General features: G+C 46.1%; 1 protein-coding gene across 2 annotated transcripts in view; it reads left to right on the forward strand.

Moving 5' to 3' along the window:
• LOC311616691 (putative selection and upkeep of intraepithelial T-cells protein 1 homolog) overlaps window positions 1-24,397 on the forward strand; it is a 166,487-nt gene that overhangs the window by 5,869 nt on the left and 136,221 nt on the right. Inside the window, exons 1-2 of one of the 2 annotated variants that reach the window (XM_084872368.1) lie at window positions 7,331-7,383; window positions 18,687-18,798. The gene's annotated coding sequence lies outside the window, so the exon portion shown is untranslated. Of the gene's footprint in view, window positions 1-7,330; window positions 7,384-18,686; window positions 18,799-24,397 lie in introns of those variants that run through there. The other variant, XM_084872367.1, reaches the window with a different exon arrangement.

Raw genomic sequence — 24,397 nt, forward strand, 5'->3', positions numbered from 1 at the left:
ACGAATTGGCACCAGGAAGGGCCTTGCATGACCTTGGGAAGAGCTTCATCTTGATGTTCTGAAGACAACATCTTAGCTGCTCTGCATAAACTGCCAGTATTGCTTGAGGGTGGCCACATGGCATGATCCAGACGAGGTGTGTTCACATCCTGTGCGCAGTCATCGGTGACATAACAGCAATGACGGACATCCTGCTAACTCGCAAATGCTTATTGGTCCCCACATGCCCTGTCGTGTGTTAGGCGTGAAGGAATGTAGTCCTGACCTCTGGCTACTTGCAACTTTTCTACAAAAAATACCCAGGCAACTAGCTAAAAGGCATTTCAGTGCCAGGTGAGTAACAGTATTATAAAAGTCCAGGAGAGGCGGTGAGCACTGAAGTACAAAGTGGGGGACAACGATTGTTGTTGGGGTGTCAGAATATCTGGGAGGAGAGGGGTTTGAATTAGGCCCTGAAGGAAAAGTAGGACTTAACAAGGGAAAGAACCTTGCTTGCATCCCAGGTAAGGAAAATGATGAATGGGAAGGGAGGTGGGGCAAGGGGCACTAGAACTTTCTGGCTAGAGAAGAGGGGTGATATTGAGAGAGAGCTGGAGTGGAGGCTGGGGAGGAGGTCATGTTAGGGCCTTGGCAAGTGAAGGAGCTGGGGGATAGTGAAGACTAATGTGCCAGACCCTTTATCTAAACTCTAAAGGATCTCAGCAACACTGTGAGACTGATATTTTAGTCCCCGTTTTAAAGATGAGGAAACTGAGTCTTAAAGGGGACACATGATATAATTCAAGCTACACAGCTGATAATTAGAAGGCTTAGAGGGTTGAGTTCTTTCTGTTAAACTACTCGCTTTGTTTACGACACAACTGGCAATGTACAACAGGTTGAATGGGTCAGACTAGGCCTGGCTGGTGAACACACACACACACACACACACACACACAATCAGTGGGGGACACATTTACATAGCATATGGCACATACTGGGCTGTTTCTCTTAATCTAATTAGGAGGTGGGACGATTGTCACTTAGGAGACTCCTGCCTTTCACTGTAGGCCAAGCTGTGTGAGACTCAATTTCTCTACGTAGGATCCAATAGACGTATGGAAAGGGAAAAAAGAAATGTGATGCTTGAAACAAAATACCCCATGGAGCTGACCACTAAATAGCACTTAGACCCCAAGTATACACACAGCTGCTTTCTGTAATGAAGGCTGCGGACCATGTTCCTGGATATAAAATAACAAACCACATATAACGTTTTACATTGCTGTGTAATTAGCACGCATCTGTGAGTGTGTGAGCCGACCAGGGTGATCGAAGGGGGGCTGGGGCCTCGAGCACAGCGCGCTGTGGAGAAAAGAGCATGTGCCGTGGGGCCCGGAAGATGGGACTTTGAATCATTGTTCCCCGCTTTGTACCCCTGTGACCTTGGGCAAGTGGTTTAAACTCTGTGAACTTCTAAATTCATATCAGTGCTAGGGGCAAAAGTTGATGCCTTATAGCAAGAAGTCCAGCAAAGCCAGACACGTAGGACACCGGGAAGAAAAATCTAAGAGATCCATTAGCCCTCCCTGCCCCACAGGGGCACTTGGCAATATCTAAGGATATCTTTTTAAAATATATTTTATGATTTTTGACAAAGTGGAAAGGAGAGGGATAGAGAGTTAGAAATATCAATCAGCTGCCTTCTGCACACCTCCTACTGGGGATGTGCCCACAACCAAAGTATATGCCCTTGGCTGGAATTGAATCTGGGACCCTTCAGTCCATAAGCTGATGCTCTATCCACTGAGCCAAACTGGTTAGGGCTCTAAAGACACTTTTGATGATCAAAACTGGGAAGGTGCTACTGGCCTCTAGTGAGTAGAGGCCAGGATACTGTTAAACATCCTACATGCAAAGGATAGTTTCCACAATTATCCAACCCAAAATACCAGTCCTACTGAGACTGAGAAATTCTTTCTTACAGAGTTGCTTCTTCCCAGGATGTAATGATTACTGACTTTTATTGAACATTTATTGTGTGTCCGGCACTGTTTGATCACTTCAGTCAAATGTCTTAACTTCCTGGATGAAGGAGGTACTATTATTAGCCTTATCTTCTATATGAGGAAACTGAGGCCCAAAACCTTGTCCAAAGTCACACAACCATTAGTGGTGGAGCCAGGGTCTGTACCCAGGCAGTGTGGCTTGAGAGCCTGCCACCTGCTAGGCAAGCTCATGCTTAGCAAGTGCCTCTTCAGTGTGTGGCATGTAGTAGTGGCGGTGACTTCTGAACAGAGGAGGAGAGGAGCCATTCATTCATTTGTGCATGCATGCATGCCAGGCGTATGTAGTGAGCATCTAATCATTGCTTGGTGCTAAAGAATTGGTGAACAAGCTAGGTAGGGTCTTTGCTCACACAGACCTTACTTTCTGGTTAATGAAGAAACATAATAAAGAAGTAACCAATACCAATGAAAATTCTGGAAGCAATAACAAGTATCTGTTGGATGATGGGGAGCCTGCCAGGAGAAGGCAGGGAGAGGAACACTCCAGCAGAGGGGCCAGCCTGGGCAAAGTCAAGGGAGGGAGCCACCTTGGTGTCAGAAACAGAAGTACAGCAAAGCCAGACACATTAGACACCGGGAAGAAAAATGAGAGGTCAAACAGGGAGATGGGAGGGATAGTAAGACTTTATAGGTCGAAGTAAGTAAGGAGTCGGAATTCCAACTTTACTGAGAAGCTAGAGGAAGGTTTTAAAGAAAAATAACACAATCTGATTTGCATTTTAACAACATGGTTCAGACACTGGTGTGGGGGTTGTTGTGATGACAGGTGAGGAATTCAGGGGGTCCAGTTAGGGCACAAGGGCAGTAGTCTAGGTGAGCAATCAGAGGTAAACAGATGACATGATTTGTCCAGGATCTTCCAGCCACTACGCTCTTTCTGACCATAGATCGTGCTCTTTCACTGACCACACTGCCTCCATACAGAGCCAGCCGGGGGCCTTGGGATCCAGTCAGCCTCAAACTTCCACCTCTGAGCTTTTTCTTCATTTCCCCAGAGTGTTTGGCAGTCCCATTGTTTCTTCCCCCTCAGATCATCGGATCACGCCTGTGGTCTAGCCGCTTCAATGCTAACCAAGTTGAATTCTAGACCTTTCTCCTCGAGCCTTTGTAGACACGCTGCAGCTGGAAGGATCCTCATTTCTAGCTGTTGCACAGAGCCTTAGCTCAGGACTAGGGACAGGAGTTCTTAAGAGTGATTTCAAAGGACTTTTAAAAATATATATTTTATTGATTTCTTAGAGAGAGGAAGGGAGAGAGATAGAGAGCCAGAAACATCCATGAGAGAGAGACATCGACCAGCTGCCTCCTGCACAACCCCCACCAGGGATGTGCCCGCAAACAAGGCACATGCCCTTGACCTAATTGAACCTGGGACCTTTCAGTCCACAGGCTGATGCTCTATCCACTGAGCCAAACCGGTTTCAGCTCAAAGGACTTTTTATCCAGGGAAAGAATGGTTAGATAGAAGCTTGAGGAAGGTAGAAACCGCCAGAGTTTTCCATTTAACACTGTGCATAGATCATTTTCATTGTAGCTGTTACCACTAGCTGTTATGGCTAATTGCTACCACTGGAGCACTCCGGTGTTAGGCATTTAGTGATGTGCTAGAGTTACGAGAGTTCCAGTTATGACCTCATCAACACTTGCTCTTGTCTATTGTTGTAATTACAGTCATCCTTGGTACTTGCATGCTGTTAGTTCCAGAAGCCCTGTAAATGTCAAAATTTGCAAATGCTCAAGTCCCTTCTATAAAATAGCCTAGTATTTGCATATAACCTATGCACATCATCCCATATACGCATCCATTGATTGCCTCTTGTATGTGCCTTGACTGGGGATCGAACCCACAATCTTGATGTATTAGGACGATGCTCTAAACAGGCGTCTTCAAACTACGGCCCGCGGGCCACATGCAGCCCCCAGGGGAGTCTGATCCTGCCAGCCAGGTTTTTTGGGCAGTGAGCTCAGCCAAGGTGTTACAGTAGGAATTAGTAGTTCATATAGTCCGGCCCTCCAGCTCTCTGAGGGACCGTGATCTGGCCCCCACTTTAAAAAGTTTGAAGACCCCTGCGACTAACTGAGATACCCAGTCAGGTCTCCCATATACTTTAAATCATCTCTAGATTACTTATAGCATCAACTACAATGTAAAGGCTAAAAAAAATTATTGTTGTGCTGTATTGTTTATGGAATGATGACAAGGAAAAATGTCTGTACGTGTTCAGTACAGATGCAACCAGCATAGTACATGTCAGCAGATATGTAACTTTTTTCTCAAGTATTTTCTGTCAGTAACTGTTGAATCTGTGGATGTAGAGCCCTCTAAGAGCTGACTTCAGTCATCTTTGTGGATGTGAAGTGGTATCTCATTGTGGTTTTCATTTGCATTTCTCCAGTGACTAATGATGTTAACCATCTTTTCATGTGATTATTTGACATTCCTGTATCTTCTTCAGGGCTGCCTTTGTTCAGATCTTTTGTTCAATTCTACTGGGCTGTTTGGCTATTTACTGGGTTGTGATAGTTCTTTAAATATTCTGTTTACAACTCTTTTGCCAAACATAGTTTTGCAAATACATGACTTATATTTTCATTTTCTTAACAGTGTCTTTTGAATAGAAAATGTTTTCATCTTGAAGAAATCCAATTTATCATTTTTCTTTTGTTTTAGAATTTGGGCTCTTTGTGTCTTATTTAAGAAATCTTGGCCTAACCCATGGCCATTTTCTCTCCCTTTTTTTCTTCTAGAAATGTTTTAGTATTAGGTTTAACACTTAGGCCAATAATCCACTTTCTAGTTGAATTTTGTATGAGGTGTGAGATAAGAATCAAGGGCTTCGTTTTTTTGTTTTTTGTTTTTTGTTGTTTTTTTTTTGCTTTTTGGAAATGGATATCCATTGTTCCAGGATCATTTGCTGTAAATATTGTGTATTGGATTACCTTGGCACCTTATAAAAAATCTTTGGTAATTTATGTGTGGACCTATGTTTGGACCTATATTCTGTAGCATTGATAAACACATGTATATTTATAGCAACACCACTCTGTCTCTATTGCTATAGCCTTATCATTAGTCATGAAACTGGCTGCAGGTCTTCCAATTTTATTCTTTATTTTCAAATGTGACTGCCTTGAATCATTTGTATTTTTATACAAATTTTAGAATAAATTTGTAAGTTTTTCACAAATCCTGCTGAGATTTTGATTGACATTGCAATGAATCTCCAAATCAATCAGGGAAGAATTTACATCTTAATAATATTGTCATATGATCCATAATTTGGCTTATCTTTCTTTAGATTTTCCTTAACTCCCCCCACCCCACCACCCTGACAATATTTGGAGGTTTTCCAGTGTTTATAATTTATACAACTTTTGTAAAATTTACCCCCTAAAACATTTCATAATTTCTGATGCTTTTATAAATAGTATTCAACATTTTTAAGTTTATGACTATACTTGGCAAGTATGTAAAATACAATTAAATTTTGTATATTGTTACTTTCCACAACTTTTCATTTTTTGTATCTTTTGAGATGAACATATAGATCTGTAATATCCCCTTTTTATTTCTTATTAGTAATTTAATGTGTATTTTTATTTGTATATGTTCTTGCAAATATATGTTGTATGCATGCATTTTTAATTTATATAAGTGATGCTGTATTATTTATCTGATTCTGTTCTTACTTTTTGCATCAAAAAGTATGCTCTCACAATCAATTTGTATCTCCTCTGACTGCTGCCTAATATGCAATGGTGGTATCCCATTTATTTTACCTGTTTTCTCTCTGAGGGATAATCTTCCAGGATGCCTCCAACTCCCTAACTCCGCAAATAATGGTACAAGGAACATCCTTGTCTATATTTTCTTACTAATCTGGGCTTGCTTTTTGTGGAATGCATACTCAGTCACTCAAGAGCTGAATTATAAAATATCCACATACTTAATTTGGCTAAGTGACAGGGAATGTTCTCCAGATTGGCTCTGCCACCTCACAGTCCTGCCAGCCTGAGGAATATAGGGAATCCTACCTCCCTACAAATACAGGGTGGAGCAAGAGTGGGTTTACAGTTGTGAGTATGCAAAACACAGAGTTTATTCCTGTATTATTATTATTATTTATTGTACAATTTCTCTGATTACTAATGATTTTGAGCAACTCTCCATATATATTTTGTCTTCTTTGGATTTCCTCTTCTGAAAATTGCCTATGTGTGTGTGTATCCTTTTACTTTTCTCTTTTCTTGCTGATTTGCAGGAACTTCTGGTATCTTCTACATGTCTGTCTTTGTCTGCTTAGACATTGTGAGTGTCTTATTTCCTGCCTTTTAGTTATTAATTTTCTCCATAGTGTCCTCCAACCAAACAGAAATCTTATTTTTATAATGGAATCAAATGCAATTTTTCTCTTATTGCTTGTATTTTTTAAAATCTTGTTGAAAAATTCTTTCCCATTTTTAAATCAAAAAGATAGTCTTCTACATTTTTATTTACTTTATATTTTTCATTCTTCCATGAACCTTCTTATTCTATTAACTTTATATTTTGTCTTTCATATCCATCCTTTAACCTACACAATATCCCCTCTGTGCATGGTATTTAGTAATGAATTCCGTTTTCCTCTTCCACATGTGAGGAAGCTAATTTCTAAACGCAACTTACTTAACCATCTGTATGATCTGATCTATCAACTCACTTCTATTGTATACTAAGTTAATGCACATATGATCTACCTACTTACCTACCTCCCTATGAGGGACCTAGCAAAACAAACAAACAAACAAAAAAACAAAAACAAAAACAAAAACAAAAAAAACAACAAAAAAAAGCACAAACAGAATGCAGGCCCAAATGGATAACTGAGGAGAGCTCAATGCTCAATGAAGGGGTAGTAGGTTAAGGAAACCAACAAGAATGGGTGGGGTACTCAGATAGCAACAGTGGGGAAGCTCTTATCCTTTGCTTCCGATCCCGCACTCCCCAAACATTTAAGGGAAAGGGAAGGGAGTGACTATCACAACCCAGAGAAAGCTTGGCTGATGCTCTGGTCTTTAGAAGAGGCATGCAGCCTGAACCACGCTAGGAGAGAGTTAGGACCAAGTAACCTGCAGGGAGAGAGGTAGGACATAACTATCCGCTATCTTTCTTTCCTCTCCAACCTCCCTCCAGTGTCTCTGAATAGCCAAACTCAGCTGGAATCACAGGGCAGTGGAGTGTGGTTAAGCAATGCAGGGCTGGGGCAGCTTCTTGGAACAAGAGTGGAGTAGAGAAGAGTGAAGAAAGGATCTGGAAGGGCAAGCAGAGACTATCCAGCACAACATACGTGTGAATGTGAGTGTATGTGTCTCTGAGCTCTGTTCTATACCAATGGCGTACCGGTCCTTCTGTTCTTGCGCCAGTACTACAATGTGTTTATGACCATGGTTTTGTAGCATGTCATTATCTGGAAAGGTGACTTCTCATTTCTTCATCTTTCTTCTTTCAACAATGCTGAAAGTTTTTAGGTTAAATGCATTTGTAATTCTTCATGTATATTTTAGAATAAGGGTATTGAGTTCTCAAAAAAAATCAACTGGAATTTTGATTGGCCTTTTATTAAAAGTTTATATTGATTTCAGAGAAGGGACATGTTTTTAATATTAAGTCAGCCCATCCATGAGCAGGAATCTCTCTATTTATTCAGATCATCTTGTATGCCCTCTACTGATTTTATATTCTTTTACATAGAGGTCTGTTGTATTCTTAGTTTAATTAATTCCTATACTTTCTATGTTGTGGCCACTATGAGTGGCGCAGGCCCTATGTTGCTGGTAGGAATACAGTAGTGATCATGGCACGGTCCCTGGTCTCACAGAGTTGACGCTGCAAAGACAGACATGTAAACAGACAAATCTGTGACCACACATTGTGGAGAGTGTGCTGAAGCAAAGGCCCAGCTTTCCCCCTGGCCCTCTGCCTTCTCCGTGTCATTTCTCAGTGCTCTGTGTCACTGCTCTTACAGAGATCCTGACCAGATGTCAGGAAGCCAGGATTTCCAATCCGAGATGTGATTCATCTAGCCAGCTTGTTTATCTTAAGAACAAAAGGTTGACTAGGCAATGTTTTAGGACTCTTCCAGCACAACCCATCTCCCTCCTTTCCTTCCTTCCTTCCTTCCTTCCTTCCTTCCTTCCTTCCTTCCTTCCTTCCTTCCTTCCTTCCTTCCTTCCTTCCTCCTTTCCTTTCTCCTTTCCTCCCTCCCTCCCTTCCTCTCTCTCTTCTTTCCTCCCTCCCTCCCTTCTTTCCTTCCCCCCTCCCTTCTTTCCTTTCCTTTCCTTTCCTTTCCTTTCCTTTCCTTTCCTTTCCTTTCCTTTCCTTTCCTTTCCTTTCCTTTCCTTTCCTTTCCTTCCCTTTCCTTCCTCCCTCTTTCTTTTCCTTTTTTACTTATTTGTTCCATGATAGAATGTGAAAGAAAGAACAGTATTGCCTGAGAAAGAGAAACTGTTCTGTCTAGTTTTGAGGGCTGTGTGGCTAGTCAGGCCAGGTGTCCACAATAGAACATGCAGGTGTGACTCCTGGGAGAAGAATCCATGCTAGCGATAGACAATTGAGATATACATGTACAGTCACAGATGTGAATAAGACCTTAAAAAGAGTGTATAAAATAAGAAAAGAGGAGGATTAAGAATAGGACCTGAGGACTAAGCCACTTAAAGTAAAATTAGAGAAAGCAAAAGGTACTTCAGAGGAAACCTGCCGTAGGTTAGTTTTATAAGGCAAAGGTTTTTCACCTCCTGTGAAGGCACTTTGGAAGGAAGTTTAGTTAATGTTTCATAATTAATCTTCTAGAATCCCTTTTTATATCATCCTCACTCTGGGATAAAAATGACCAAATTGATGATTTTCTCTGATTCCAGGAGTACAGCACAGACTTTCAATTATATGCACTTTATTGTTTATTGCCTCAGTGTCACCATCTATAAAATGGGCATAATAAAATTTATTTGATGAGGCTATGATGAATGTGGAATTCAATTCTAGAAAAGTAAGACATTTCTATCAAATTAGGAAATCTTAGCATTATCAGTCTTTATAATAATACCAAGGGTTACATTTGTTTTCTGTCTTTGACTATCCCCTCACCCCCCATCTAGTGACTAAATTTTTGTAAACTAGTGTTCATTCCATTCTCATATATCTCTTCATTCTGTCTCAACTCCTCTGGGTTCCCCACGCCCAGCAGTTGGGAGATCAGAAAGACACCATCTGCAGATGAATAAACAGACATGTATTCAGTTATAAGTTGATTGGATCAGGGTGTCTCCTGATGTCCTTGTTCTGAGTGTTCATACATTCCACCACAGAGTCACTTATCTAAGGTCACACACAGAGGCTCTGTGGCTGGGATGAATCACATATGAGCTGACTAGTTTTTCCCAGAATTCATGGGCTGCAACATATGTGAGTTTAGCCAACGTGGACACCTGCCACCTACTCAGAACAGGACTGGCTTCTGGTGATCATCTCGTTACAGAGCCCACTTGGCACCCTGCTCATTGAGGGTGAGGATCATGAATTGGGCTTCTACTGAGCACTGTCTGCATACTCAGCACTGGGATGTGTGTGCATGTGGTGGATTAGAATAAACCAGGAGACCTGGGTCCTGGTTCCTTGGAAGGAAAGAGGACAGCAGGGGATGATGACAGGTTTGAGACAGAAACTTGAAGCATTTCATGGGAAGCTCATTATTTATCGAGATCAGATTGGGTCCTAGAAATGCACAACTTCCCCCAAATGGATGAATTCTCTGCATAAAGATCCAAAAATGTCTGGAGTCCCCCCTCTGAACTTATTGGCCTCTGCTGGCTCCCATCTCGCTCCGAAGCGTGCTTATTTCTCTGGGAGTTGCAGGCTCTTATGTTCACAGGGGTTGGCCAGGGCCTTGGCCTGTCCTCTGAGTGGAGATGAAAAGCTGCAGATTGATCTGGACTCCACAGCCATCTTCCTTGCATTCTTTATCCCCTGCTGGGTGTCCCAGAGACATTAATAGATGACGAGGGAGTGTTTCCTTTTTTAAAAAAAGAGATGTTGAAGAAGCAGAATGATGCACAAAGCCAAGAGGAGTCAGTCGTCCTACTGCCTGAAAGTTTATAGGCACAAAAAATCCTATTGTGAGAAGGGTACAGTGCTGGTCAGTTTGCATGGCACTTCCCGTTTTCCAGAAGGGACAATGAGGCCCCCAAATTTCAAGCACTTGCCCAAAGTGTTGTGGAAAGTCAATAGCAGAATCGGGATTAAAATCCATGTGTTCTTTTCCCCAGTCTGAGCCACTTAGGACAGCCTGTGGAGACAGAGCCTGGCGCCCGTGGCCACCTCTTCAGGGCCTGCAAACCACTCACTGGGCGTTCAGGCCAGCCCTTCCTTGCTTTCTAGAAAGAAGGACTGCCATCAACATAAGAGAGATGACCCGAAGGAGCAACCAGGAGCTGTGTCCGTTGGTACATCAGCTCTGCAGGCCAACTCTAAGCTGCACACCCACCACTAAAGACAGGGTCTACACGCCAGTGGGTGCTGAGTGGATGGAGCATGGACTGTGGAGTTGGACACATCTAAATTCAGGACCCAATTCTATCAATTCTTAGCTGTACCATCTCCCACAAGCTACTTTCTGAGCCTCACTTTCTGAATTTGATGTTTACACCACCCCACGTGAAGAAGGCATATTAAGAAACTAAGCATCAAAAAGGTAGCATGACTGCCTCTTTGTGATTCCAATAGTAAGTGGGAGGGGTAGGTCATGGCGGGTTGGCCCTCATCACACGCCAGGTACTGCGTATTCATCCCTGGTGCCAGCTCTGAGGGAGCTGCCAGGCTTGTCCCATTTTATGGATGAGGAAACTGAGGCCTGAAGAAAGGGGGCACTGCTTTTGAGACCTCAGATGTTCTTCATGTGTCCCTGGAGGCAGGCAAGGAAACCCTCCCCACTTTATAGGGGAGAAGTGAGGCGTAGAAAGCAAGATAAACAGTGTGCCCAGGGTCACCCAATAAGGAATTGGTGGAGAAGCTGGATGTGCATCCAGGTCTCCTGGCTCCCAGCTCAGGGCTCTCTTACTGCCTACACTCGCTGGGCCCCGCCAAGCCCCATGGAGGGCACTCTGCCCTGGAGTGGTGCTCTCCCAGGCCAGCCTCGCCCCCTTGCCCAGGAAGCACTGCCCTTATCCCCTGCCAGAAAAGCTTTGTTGCCCAACTCGTGGGAAGGAGCCAAGCCTGGCAGCCTTTGGTGGGCATCCAAGTGGAGCTGCTCTTTCCTGTGCCGAGCTTAGCACGCAGCATGGCTTCATCATCCAAGTATGTCCTGCCAGACAGCCCTCAGCTGCTGGCCGGCGGGGCACTTGGCGGCCGGAGAGAGCTTGGCGCTAATTGGGCCCAGCCGACATAAATCATGGTTCTTGTTAAGAGGAAGTCCAGCTGTTCTCTGGCAGGCGAGGGGCGAGAGGTGGGGAAGGATGGCAGGGTAAGGAACCTCCCGCTAAAAGGGGTTGGATCCTGCAAGGGCCCCGTGACCTCAGCAAGTGTCTGCTCTCTCTGGCCCTGTCCGTCCATCTGAAGAGTGAAAAGGCTGCATCCAATGATCTCTGGTAGTTTATGCCAAACTATAGAGCTTCCTGGGATGTGTGTGTGTGTGTGTGTGTGTGTGTGTGTGTGTGTGGTACTGCGGTGTTACTTTCTCCTTGGAGCATCATAGGGATAAATGTCTTTATATAGGTGATGCAGTGGTGCTGAGTGTCACCAGACTTGGTGCTTGAGTGTTTGTTCCAGTAAAAGAAAGTCCTCCATGAACAAATGGCCTCCCAGAGCTATTTGGTGTCTAGAACCTTCATGGGAGAAGGTGCGGGTGGATTCTTTACAGAGCAAGGCCCTCCAGGAGGGGCGGCTGCCTAGCTAAGCTGGGTCGCTCATTGATATGATAGGAAAGTCAGAGGTTGCTTGTCAGGGTCTGTTCTAAGAAGTGAGCAACAATCAGTGGTCAGCCATGCTAAGATGAATTTGGAAAACATTGGGTCAGTTTTGAATTTAAATTATAATCACCTTACAACTTCTGACGTTGCCAAGCATGCATGTGCCTAAACCCCCATGCATGGGCCCGGGGACCTCAGCATGCACCAGGGCATGCACTCACACAGCGTTTATGAAGCACTAGCTGTGTACTAAGTCCTGTGCTGGGAACTAGAGATATCAATCAATCTGACTCCATAGTTGCCTTATTCAAAGTCATGGTTTATAGAGAAGGGCACACAGTGGAAAAGTTAACAACAAGATAGTGTGATACATCCTTTACCAGAGATCCTCTGAGTATAGAGGAGGAAGTTAGGGGCACTGACCTGGGCAGGGCGTGAAGGGGGCAGGCAGGTGTTTCAGAGAAGGAGGCATCAGCAGGGCCTTAGAGAATGAGCTGGAAGTCCTGGAGAGGATGGAGTAGAGAGGAGAGTATGAGCAAAGGCTGAACAGAAATACAACGTGGACACTATGGTCAAAGAGCAGCAGAGTACCCTGTAGTTTGAGGAATGATGGAAGGGATAAGGGGCAGAATGAAGGCCAGAGTTGAGGCAGAGGGTTGGGAGATTTTAGTTTGTTTCAGTAATTTTTCTTTTTTTAGTATATTTTATTGATTTTCCACAGAGAGGAAGGAAGAGGGATAGAGAGCTAGAAACGTCGATGAGAGAGAAACATCGACCAGCTGCCTCCTGCACACCCCTACTGGGGGATGTGACCGCAACCAATGTACATGCCCTTGACCGGAATCGAACCTGGGACCTTTCAGTCCGCGGACCGGTGCTCTATCCACTGAGCCAAACCGGTTTTGACTGTTCCAGTAATTTTTCACAGCAGGTCCCAACCCTGCCTGTGCATCCGAAACACCTGGAAAGATTTTATAAAGTGCAAATAGTCCCCACCCTTGATTCGGCTGGCCTTTTGGGAGCCAGGTATCTGCATTTTTAAACCAGCTTCCTAGGTAAGTCAGAGATAGCTAGCTGAAAGCTTAGCATTTCTTCAAAATGTGTGATTCTGACAAATGCAATAGAGACAAAATAAAGCAGAATAAGGAGGCAGAGAGTATTGAGGGAAGAGGGTAGCATGGTTTTAAATACTAGAAGATCTAAAGAGTAAAAGAGAAAGCCATGCAGAAATCTGAAGAAAGAGCATTATGGGATGAGAAGACAGCAGGTGCAAAGGCCCTGAGGCAGGGCTGACTGATGTCTTAAAAGAAGAACAAAGAGACCAGTGCTGCTGAAATATAAGATATGAAGTCAAAGAGACAATGGGTCAGGTGGGTTATGTAGGGTTTATACCATGGCCTTTTTAAACCCATCACCCAGTGAGGAAACAGGCCTGGAGAAGGCACACGTTAGTAGCTACCTCTGCTCTCTGTCCCTCTTTGCGAGGGTTTGAACAAGGCTGTGTGGTTGTGTGGTGTAGAGGAGCATAGAGATGAGTGAACTGTAGGCTCTGTTTCCCCCAGGATTCCATTCTGGAGGGACAGGCCCAGGCTCATGCTGTCCTTTCCAATAGAAGGCAGACTGCAATCCCCACTACTACTCCAATTCCAACTACAACAGAAATAGCAAGCACCAACCTCCTGGAAAGAGGTCGGCACATGACTGAGCAGACTGTAACTGAGTAGCACCTGGAAGGGTGGGTAGAGCTCCAGTGGGCACAGCAGGAACCACTTGCCTGAAGAAGCAGGGCTAACATGAGGCTGAATGGATATCTGTGGTTTGGGGGAGGCAGCATCAGAGTGTGGGGTCAGCAAGGCCTGGGCTTCAAGTCTGGCTCAGCCTTGAAACTTGAGACCAATGGGGAGGCTCTTTACTTCTTTGAGTCTCTCTGGCCTCATTTTCCCCATCCTTTCCAGAGGGTAAATCTCTCTGCATACGGGCTGTGAAAATTAATAAAGTAATGTGTGTGCATGTGTCCAACAGCCCAGGGCTTGGTGTGACTATGTGCTCAGGATGTGGGTTTCACGTCCTCCCATTGATGGAAGGCACAGGCTACTTCCATCAGCTCCAGGAAGAGGAAGAAAGGCAGGTGTTAAGGGCAGTAGCACAATGTTTCCTTTCCACATATACCTCCACTTGCTGGCTTGATGGAAGCCATTATGGGCAGGGTGCCACTCAGGAGTGCACCCTAATGATTTCACTGCCCATCCCATTGGCTTTTTCTCTATCTCAGCTACACTCTGCAGGTGGCATCGTCATTATTCCTGAGTGAGGGCATGTGGAGGGGGCAGCAATGTCAGTGTCAGCGAAGGAGCCAGGGCTTCTCTGTGTGTTTTCCTCTTTCCCCTGCTAGGCCTCCCTCACCATTTCCACTTCACAGGCCTGCGCAGGTGCAGTCAGGGGCAGCCAGGCTGAAATGCTCAAAAATCATAAACATGAGAATGAAGACAATGTCAGATCCAGGGTCACCCCTGTGGGAATGTGAGAGCCCCGCCTCCCCCGAAAGCCAGCAAGTACCTCTTTGGTCACATCCTTCAGAAGAGACCCAGAGTGTTGCCTCTGCCAGGAGCCCAGCCCCTTGAAAAGGCTCCTTCTTCTCGTCTTCATTCTCCTGGTTCTATCCATTACCCCTGAATGGAAATGGAAGCTTAATTTTTCTCACTTGAAGTCCTTAACACTTGGGGCTCTTGACAGGAAACACAGCTCAGCTTTAATTAGCCACAGCAAGCTCCCTGCAGGAGCTTCTAGCGCAGCCGGGCACTTCAAAGATAAAGGCTTCTCCATTCTCGCTAATCATGGCTATTAATGAGCCAATTAAGGCTTTCTCTGGGGCCGAGGCAAGCAGCTCTCTCCGTACCTCGGGCACCCTGCTTTGCCCGACTGCCTGCCAGGGAGCTTAGGAAGGACCGGGGCTGGGAGCCCCAGCTCTGCAGCTCATCCGCTGTGAGTCCCAGCATGGGGCGCATGTCCTCTCTGAGCCACTGTCCACAGCAGTGGAGCATAAGGCTGTTTCTCCTGAGGAGCAATTATCATCACAGGAGTAATTCCAGGTCAGTGGTTCTCAAACGCCAGCATGCTTCAGAATCAGCAGGAGAATCAGCTTCAGACTCCTATTCAAATGCCTGACTGGGCTCCACCAAAGTTTCTGACTCCACCAAAGTTGGTCTGAGAGGGGCAGCATGCAAAGTGTTCATTTCTCACTTGTTCCCAGGTGCTGCTGCTGCTGGCCAGGGACCACATTTTGAGATGCACCCTTCTAGATAAGTGAAGACTTTGATTGCATTCCCATCTCTAAGTGCCCCCCACCCCCCCCACACACACACCGGACAGCTCTTTCCCTCACCTGTGTCTCACCTGACAGTTTTCAGGTCCCCCCCACCTTGGGGATACATGGACACAGCAGTATTTATCAGTGTGCAGTGGCACACCAGTGTATACCACTCAGGTGTGCTCAGTCCCGGGCAGAATTTGTCAGGGCCATGTGTTTACCTAATCCCCCCCCCATTTTTTTTCCAGAGAGAGGAAAGGAGAGGGAGAGAGAGATGGAAACAGCAATGATGAGAATCATCCATTGCACATCCCACACTAGGGATCGAGCCCCCAACCCGGGCATGTGCCCTGACCGGGAATCGAACATGACCTCCAGGTTCAAAAGTTAATGTTAAACCATTGTGCCACTCCAGCTGGGCTGTCTTTACTTAATCTTGATTCTCAGATCCCAGGTTCTGATGTTGGTATCTTAAGTCTGTAGCATCATCTTTGGGAGGGGAAATGGCTCAGGACTTCCTGATTCCAGAGAAAGCAGGGAGCACAGAGTCTTCAGTCTTCTTGACAGATACACTGCAGTGTGGAGGCTGGCAGGATGGAGAGGTGCAGAAAGGAGGTCACTTCAGGGCAGAAAACCTGAGCAAAGGGCTGGGTGTGGGATAATGCGTGTGGTTTATGGGGGACTGCTTAGACTCCTTTATTAATGGCCCAGCCAAAGCCTCAGTGAAGTCCCTCCTGTTGCGTTTTGCCTGTTTCCTTAGGCAACAGAGACACACATTCATTTCAATGACTGCCTCAGGCCTACAGTGCCTGACATTATAACTAGAATCACTCTGTGCTTCTGGCTTTTAAGACAGACTTTTGTGGTCAAAGAAGAGGTTTGCAGTTCAGGTACTCAGGATGCTGGCTTTCTGCTGGGGCTGTTGCCTCCCTGTCCAGACCCCTCATCACACTCATCACCACCCGCACTGCATCTGTCCTTCCTGTCCCCTCTCATTCACATCCAGTTCAATGGCCCACCTTAAGTTCTCAGGTGATTTTCTGTTTTGGGTACCAGATCCCAAAGTGCACAGGAGTTTGGGGGATGTCAGAAGCTATCACATGGCTGAAGTGTCCTCTGGGGAGTGAGTGCTGGACCAGGTGGATTAAGGATCTTCTCTGCAGGACCTCTCAGAGCCTTGCACATACCACTGTGGGTTGGGGGACTCAAGAGGAATGCTTAACACGCAGCATTTTCCAAACTTATTTCACCACAGAATGTATACATTTTTCCACAGAGGACCTCGCTTTGATACAGAGGTGCATCATATGCTTCAGATTCCAGCACATTAAAGTTCCAATCCTGGAACTTCCATTTCTTATTCTATAACATGGTGGTCCTTACCTTGGAGGCTATGGCAAGGTTTCGAGAGATGATGTATGAGAGGTGCTCAGCCAGGGCCAGGTGTGCGAGGTTCGGTAAATGTGTGTGTTCTCCTTTTATTTTTTCCTTTTCTGGTGGAAGCTACAATCTGAGTAAAAAATGCACTGTATGGAACAGAGTTGCCAATGCAGCAGGTCCTTGAGTAACGCCTTTTCCTTTAAAGTTGTTCCATTGTAACATTGCTAGGGGGGAAAAAGGGGGGGGAAAGGCCTGTGTGGAGTTCACACCTTCTCCCCATGCCTGTGTGGATTTTCTCCTGATATCCTGGTTTCTTTCCCCAAATATGCACGTTGGGGAAATTGGTGTGTCTGAATTGTGCTTGGCTGAGTGTGCTGTGTGTTGAGTGCCCCGTCGATGGAAGGGTGTCCTATCCAGGGTGGGCTCTTGCCTCGTGCTCTGATCTGCCAGGATGGCTCTGGCCACTCTTGACCCTGAACTGGAGAGTAAGCAGGTTAGAAAGTAATATTCTTACTTGTTTTTATGAATCTTTCTCAAATGTATGGATAGTACATATTTACTTCAATGTTTAATATTAGAAATGTTTTTGGTCTCTAGAAGTTTGGTGATGTTTTCTGAGAACAGAAATAGGATATGGGAACTTAACTCTTGTTTACATCAATTAGCTTATGGTAAAATTGGTCTTGGTATACATCGTTTCACTTAAAGTCGCAGTTTCTAAGAACCTATTGATGGTGTTAAGCAAGGACTTATGGTACTTGGCATATGAGGGTGAAGCCACACTTAGACACACAAGGTTAGAGATGTGAGAGCTCAGAAGGGACCAGGCCAACCAAGCAGGCTTCCTGGTAGAAGCATGCCCTTGCTAGGTCAGATCCTGAAACTAGCTCTCCAGCAAAAACCTGGGGCAGGGAGCTGGGAGGTGGAGGTTTGAGACCTGCAGCTCTGTGCGAGCAAGCTACAGCAGGAATCCTTCTCTTTATTTTTCTTTTCCACCCTGGAGGCCCATTTCCCCATCAATTCCAGCCGACGCAGCACTTGCCTTCCCCTCCCACGGCCTGAACTTGGCCAACATCTCAGGTTCCAGAGGTGTGATCCTTTGAGTGGGGCCCTCCTGGCTTGTGGAAATTCACTGGGCCCGCATAAGCCCGCTGTGAGTACTGGCGCCTCAGGAAGCTCAGGGCAAACAGACCACCAGGACCTGGGTGCTGGCCCAGACCCCACCTATCCCAACCTTGGCCATGGGGGTAGTGGGATCCAAGCAAAGGTGGGGAGGAAGCCACGCTGGAGATTTTCTCTTGCAGACTCTTTCTCATCCCTACCTCTACCCTCCCAACTGCCATGTCAGGAGATCCCACTTGGAACCAGGCATGGTTCCTCTATAGCTCATTTCCCATCTACTGATGAGAAGCAAAGCCTCATAGTTAGCTTGAAACAAAGCCCATTTGGTCCGAAGGCCAAGCTCTTCGCACAGGTGCTCCAAAGCCGTTTATTGCCTTTTGTGTCTTTCCTGGGTGCCTGGCATATCACCACCTCCAAGGAGCCTTCCTAGTACTCACCTGGGCCCAGACTCATCTCCCCTTCTTTAGAGTGTGCACAGTTGGAACCACAATGACTATGCCCTTTAGTCTGTATTTCTGGAAGGAAAAGACCATGTCCTACTACACTGTCACCCCGGTGAGGGCACAGCACACATTGATCTCTGTTGGGAGAAGGGATAGAGTATGATTTTTCTGACTACATGGAAAATCATGACCTTAGTACTGAGTTGTTCAGTACCTTCTGTCCCCTCTGTATTTCTTTACCCTTCCTTACACCACACAGGGCTGGCCTCAGATACTCATTATCTCAACTTTCCAGTCTTTCATCTGTTCTATCTTCCTGCAACTCAGCTTGCTTGCTTGCTAGAGGTCAGCAGGACCCCTAGATATTCATGAGCAGACCCCTGTGGCTGGATACCCTCAGGAGGGGCCCTATGTAATCTCAGCTCTAATTCTCTTCCTCCGTAGGAGCTGCGGTCCTGCACGTTCACATCAGACCTGGAGCTTGCCCCGCTGCCCGCCAACACCCGCTTCAATGAGTAGCGAAGGTGCCAGGGAAATTATGAAAAACATGTGACAGGTAAGTGGCTGCTCCTGCAACTTTCTTAGGTTTCAAAGGGAGGACGGCTTTCTCTAGTGTGTGCGCTGGGCATTCAGGCTTTGCAAGAGCTTTCAGAATGCATGGGGCAGAGCAGATCCCTGTAGGATTCTGCTTTTCTCATCAGTGGAATCCGAATGGGCCTCTGGGCACTGGGTTACTGAGACTGATCATGGAATGGGCTTCATCCAAACACTATGGCTTTGTTCCCCTCCATGAAGCACAGAAAGGCAAATGGGTTCTGAGTAGAAAGGGAGCAAAGTAAACAAGTTGGAGGGTTCCAGAGCTAAAAAAAAACAAACAAACAAAAAAAAACAATTCTCTAAGTTCAATCCTTTTACTTTCCAGACAGAGAAACTGAGGCCTAGAGCAAGGTATGTGTATAAAATTATATAGCTTCTTAGAGACTGAGCCCTGACTAGGGTGAACACATCAGTCTCTCTCTCTAAAATCTTGGAGAAGCAGGTGAAAAAAGTCCATGAGGAATTGTGTCTAGAAGTGGAGTTAGAAGAAGTGGGGTGTCAGTTGGTTGGGCAATGGGAGCCGTGGTTTGCTGACCGGTGGCCTAGCCTATCTGTGGCTGAGGCTGGCCATGACCTGCTAAGGGGTATAAAGTCAATGCAGGTTGACTGGGATCTATAGCAATGTATATCTACCAGCTTGTAGCCATCTGGCTCTGTCCCTAGTTCTCTGTATCTAGATGCCCAGAGAACTCATAGACAGACTGTATTCTAGAACAGAGTTCCACCTGGGCACCGAGTTGCCATTGGCTTGGGGAGAGGATAATCTGTAGCTGTTAAACATCAGGCTGTTTCAACAGAGTCCCATGAAATACCTGTGGAAGCATTTTCCACAGCTACCAGTACTGGGCTCCTACAGATGGCCCTTATGTAAACGTACAACTCTCAGGTGCTAGCACCTTCAGTGTCTCCTGTAACCTGCAAGAAATTGAGACTAAGTCCTTCCCATGATGCTTAAGACCTTTATGTACCTATCCGCCCCACCTCTCATCGGTTATCTCTGGAAACTCACCGGTACATGCTAATCCGGCCCATTGCACTGAGAACACTGCCCATTGGATGCCCCTGGATCTTTTTCATAACTGCCTACAATGCTCTTTTCTCTTTATCTGGAGGACCCTCATCTTTCTCACCATTCCAGAGAAGTATCACCTTCTCTGTCAGGTCTTCCTTCTCCCCATCCTTAGGTAGTTGGACCCCCAAAGTAGATCTCAAACTTGACCCTTTCTATCATCTGCACTGCTGTCTCCCAGGTCCAAGCCTTACCTGGTCTACTTCAGTAGGCTCCTAATTGGTCTCCCTGCTTTGTATCTTTTCCCATTACAAGCCATTCTCTATGGAGCAGCAGGGTGATTTTGTACATCATAAATCAGATCCTATCATTTCTGTGCTGAAAACCCTCAAATGGCTTCACGTTGCAACCTCACCATGGCTTGCATCGACTCCCCTGCCTGTCTCTCCATTGTTACATCATTCACTCTCTTTGCCATGTTTCCCATGTTCCAACCACAGTGACCACCTTCGTCGTGTTCCTTGAACAAATCAAACTCGTTCAGAGACCTTTGCCTTTCTATGTCCCTGGATGTCTCCTCCTATCTGATCCTCCCAGATCCTCCTATGGCTGGCAGTTTTCATAATCTAGGCTTTGGCTCAACTATCACTTCTTGGAGAGGTGATAGGAAGAGAAACCTGAATGAACCATAAAAGGATGGTAGGGTTTGTGTAGGTAGAGAGAATCAGAGAAGGTATCCCAAGAAGTAGGCTTGGCCAGGAGCATACACTGAGTGGTTAGAAAGAGAGAGAGTGCAGGACAGAGAATGCTGGAGCAGGGAGGCTGAGTAAGAACAGAGGAGACAAGGTTAGCTCTGTGCCTAGGCGTGAGGCTGAGAGAGACCATTGGGGGTAGGAGTGGGACAGCAGACTCTGGAGGCCCTTACAGGACAGACAGGGGAGCCCTTTTCCCTCACTCTTTGCACTATTTCCAAAGCCATTCCCTGCAGCCTCCCTTCACATGCACACAGGATCATTTCTAACAGAAAAGGTAGACGGGAGCCACAGGAATTTAAAGCGTCACATAATATCCTCATTGGCAAATAGAAGTGAAGCGCACCCCTGCTTGGGCTGAGCAGTGTCTGTGCCAATACCAATAGGGGGTCCCAGGGAAGTTGGAGTAGAATTCATCTGGACGGGCAGGAATAACAAGTTACAGAGTCTTTGCCTGCAAATGGGCTCCAATGAAATCCAGCCACAGAATTTTTGAATCACAAACTTTCAGGATACACTGTTCTACAGGCTCGGAGAGGCTACAAAGTCCAACCTCGAATGGCCTTTAGCTTCATTCAAAAGGACATTCGTCGCTCCTTGCACATCTCCAGTGACACAGAGCTCCCACTCTCATTGCTGGAAAGCTGATTCTCTGAAAGTCTTCCTCATATTGTAATGAATCTAGTTGCCCTGGATCCCCCTGCCTGACTCACTGTGACCCTGGGGCTGCTCATTTCGTCCCCAGGCAGCATGGGGGACACACACAGCAGCCATCACACCTCCAGGGCCGTCTCACCAGACCACACACTCCTGTCACTTCTGTCTCCTCCCCACTCTAAGCATCTCCTTTGGGCTTGCCCCAGTTTGTCACCACTCTGCTTCCATTGCTCTAGGGAAGGCGCCTGCAGAAGGGTGCCAGGTGCCCTGTGAGTCCATCTTACACTCTTTAACTCCAACTTCAAGACCACATGGTACTGTTGGGATTGTAAAATGGTGGGAAACAGTATGGTGGTGCCTCAAAAAAAAACTTAAATGTAGAATTACTATAGGAGGCAGCAATTCCACTTGTCAGAATATACCCAAAAGAATAGAAAGCAGAGACTTGAATACTTGTATACCTATGCTCATTGCAGCACTACTTATAATAACCAAAAGGTGGAAGCAACCCACTCTCCGTCAACAAATGAATGGATGAATAAAATGTGATATGAACATACAATGATATTATTCAGCCTTAAAAAGGAAAAGAATTCTGATACATGCTACAACATGATGAGCCTTCAAAACAGTATTCTAAGTGAAATAGGTCAAGAAAAGGACAAACACTGTGTGATTCCATTTATACAGAGTGCCTGGAATGGGCACAGAGATGGAAAGTAGAATAGCAGTTACCAGGGGTTCAGGGAAGTGTAAGGGGGGGGGGGGGGGTTATTGTTTAATGGGCACAGAGTTTCTGTTTGGGGTGATATGAAAGTTCTATAAATGAATAGTGGTTGCACAACATTGTGAACATATTTAATGCCATTGAATTGTTCACTGAAGAATGGTTAAAATGGAATATTTTGTTATGCATACTTTACCATAATAAAAAAAATTAAGTCCACACATATCTACTTTCTATTCTCTGCCAAAGAGCAGTCAAGCATCAGGCATTTGTAAAGTGTCTTCTAAGTACAGGGACTGTTTGACACACGGTGGGCCATCAGGTTTGGCAGTAGAGACTCTCCTTATTCATAAAGACGAACAGCCAAGTGCTAGGTTAAGAAATTAACATGGATTACTTTATTTAATCCACACAACCTTCTCAAGTTACTATCATTGCACCAATTTGACACTAGAACTGAGACTCAAAAGAGGCTAAGTAGCTTGCTCAAGATTACACAGGGGCAAATTCGGGGATTCTAGTGTTCATGTCTAATGCCAGAGGCTAGGTCCTTAATCATAATGTTTGACTACTTTTTGAAAGAAATTGGGAAATGCTTAAGAGCAAGAAAGCACATGCACTTGCATACACATGCAGGTACACCCTCTCTGAGGTGGTTTGCTGGGTGAAACGTGTACAAAGACTTCTTACAGAAGGGAGCAGGCATAAACTCCAGGAGTGTGCAACTCACCTCTCATGCTCACCGTCCCATCCTCAGTCAGTGTTTGTGGAATGGAAGGGTTGTGCGACCATCAGAGTGTCCTGAAGGAATCAGATTTCCTGAAGGAGGTGACATGTCAGCTGGGCCCTGCAGTGGGAGGAGGGAAGGAAGAGGATCTCCATCACCACTGTGTCTGAAGGCTCCCCTGACCTCCAGGCTGGGCTGGGGGATACCTGTGCCCCATAGCTGTCCTCCACCCCCAAGCTTCCTTGTTGACGGGCGCCTGTGCCTCTTAGACTGAACTCACAGGTTCACTGTATACTACTCCACTAGATGGGCACTCCTGACACACAGGGCAGGGCCCCAGTTTCACCCTCTCTGCTCAAAGCCCAGCTAAGAACTGCCACAGAGTCCATGCTCTGGGCTTTCTCACTTGAGATGAACAATGGAGAATGTTGGAAGAGCCCTCCAGAGGAGTTCAACCTTGAGGGGCTCTTGTTCAATTCTCCTTATTTCTTTATAATTAGAACAAATTCCCTGTTAGTTCAGTTTCCATTCCCGAAGGTGGAAGGAATTCAGGAAACTTCTCCCAAGATGCCGAGCCCCACTCTCAGTCTGTCTAGACATAGGATGGAGGCTGCCCTCCCTGTGATCTTGCAGAACTGGTGGGGGCTGCAGCAGCAGCTGGTGCACGTTACCTCTGGGGCTGGCACGGCCTCCCCTCTGAGCCGAGGAGCCCTCACCCTGAGACAGCAGCCCTGGCTGAATGGCTGAGGCTCGTGCCTGACTGACAGCCTCATGTGCAGGTAAGGCCTGGGCTGCTGCTGCTGCAATGTACAACCTCAGGAGCACAATTCACATGAAAGGCAAAGTGAATGGGGTTAGCGGGAGGTGTGCATCTGGGGCAGGGGCGAGTCTGCAGGGAAGATCTGTGGTTGGGGACATCTCCCAGCTGTGTAGGAGCCTGTTGCCCTCAGAGTTGGCCTGCTGACCTGTGCGCTCTCTGGCCTGGATCCCCCACTGCCAACACTGCACTGTACTTGGACATCTCTCTCTTCCAATTGAATGAACAACACAGAGCAGGGAAGGGGTACAGGACAGACCTGGCTTCAACTAAATGCATCATATTAGCTGTGTGATTTCATCTCTTGGAGTTTCAGCCTTGTCACTTTGTAAATTAGAGATCATAAAATCTACCTTCAGCGTTCTTAGGAAGGTTAAATAAGGTAATATTTATCAAGTGTTTTGAACCGTGGCTGGGACATAGTTTTCTATGAATGTTTGTTAAATGAATGCAAATTTATCTCAGGTCCCCAGTGTCAATCTGGGACATGCGACTTTGGGTGAGTGTGGGTCTTCTCCATGCCTCACTTCTCCATATGTACGATGGGGTGCATGACACTATCCTGAGGGTCTCCTCTGGCTGGAACAAGAGAGGGCTCAAGAGCTGGCATCATAGTCCCCACCAGACATCCTCTTGGCCAACTCTGTCCCCAGCTACCCTGGCCCCTGGAGGATCCGGGCCTTCTGGGCTGTGGAATTCAGGCCCCTTGGAAATAAATGCCTGGGCCAGGATTGTCAACATGGATTAGTTCTGGGACGCACAACAGCTAGCAGTGTCCCCAGAGAGGGTGCTTATCCTGCCTGGCCCCCCCGAGGGGGGGGTGGGCTGAGCATGGCTGAACATTCCAATCAGCCCAGTGGCCTCAGGGG

The sequence above is a fragment of the Pipistrellus hanaki genome (assembly GCF_964339955.1).
Source record: "Pipistrellus hanaki genome assembly, chromosome: 2".
NCBI classification, from domain to species: domain Eukaryota; kingdom Metazoa; phylum Chordata; class Mammalia; order Chiroptera; family Vespertilionidae; genus Pipistrellus; species Pipistrellus hanaki.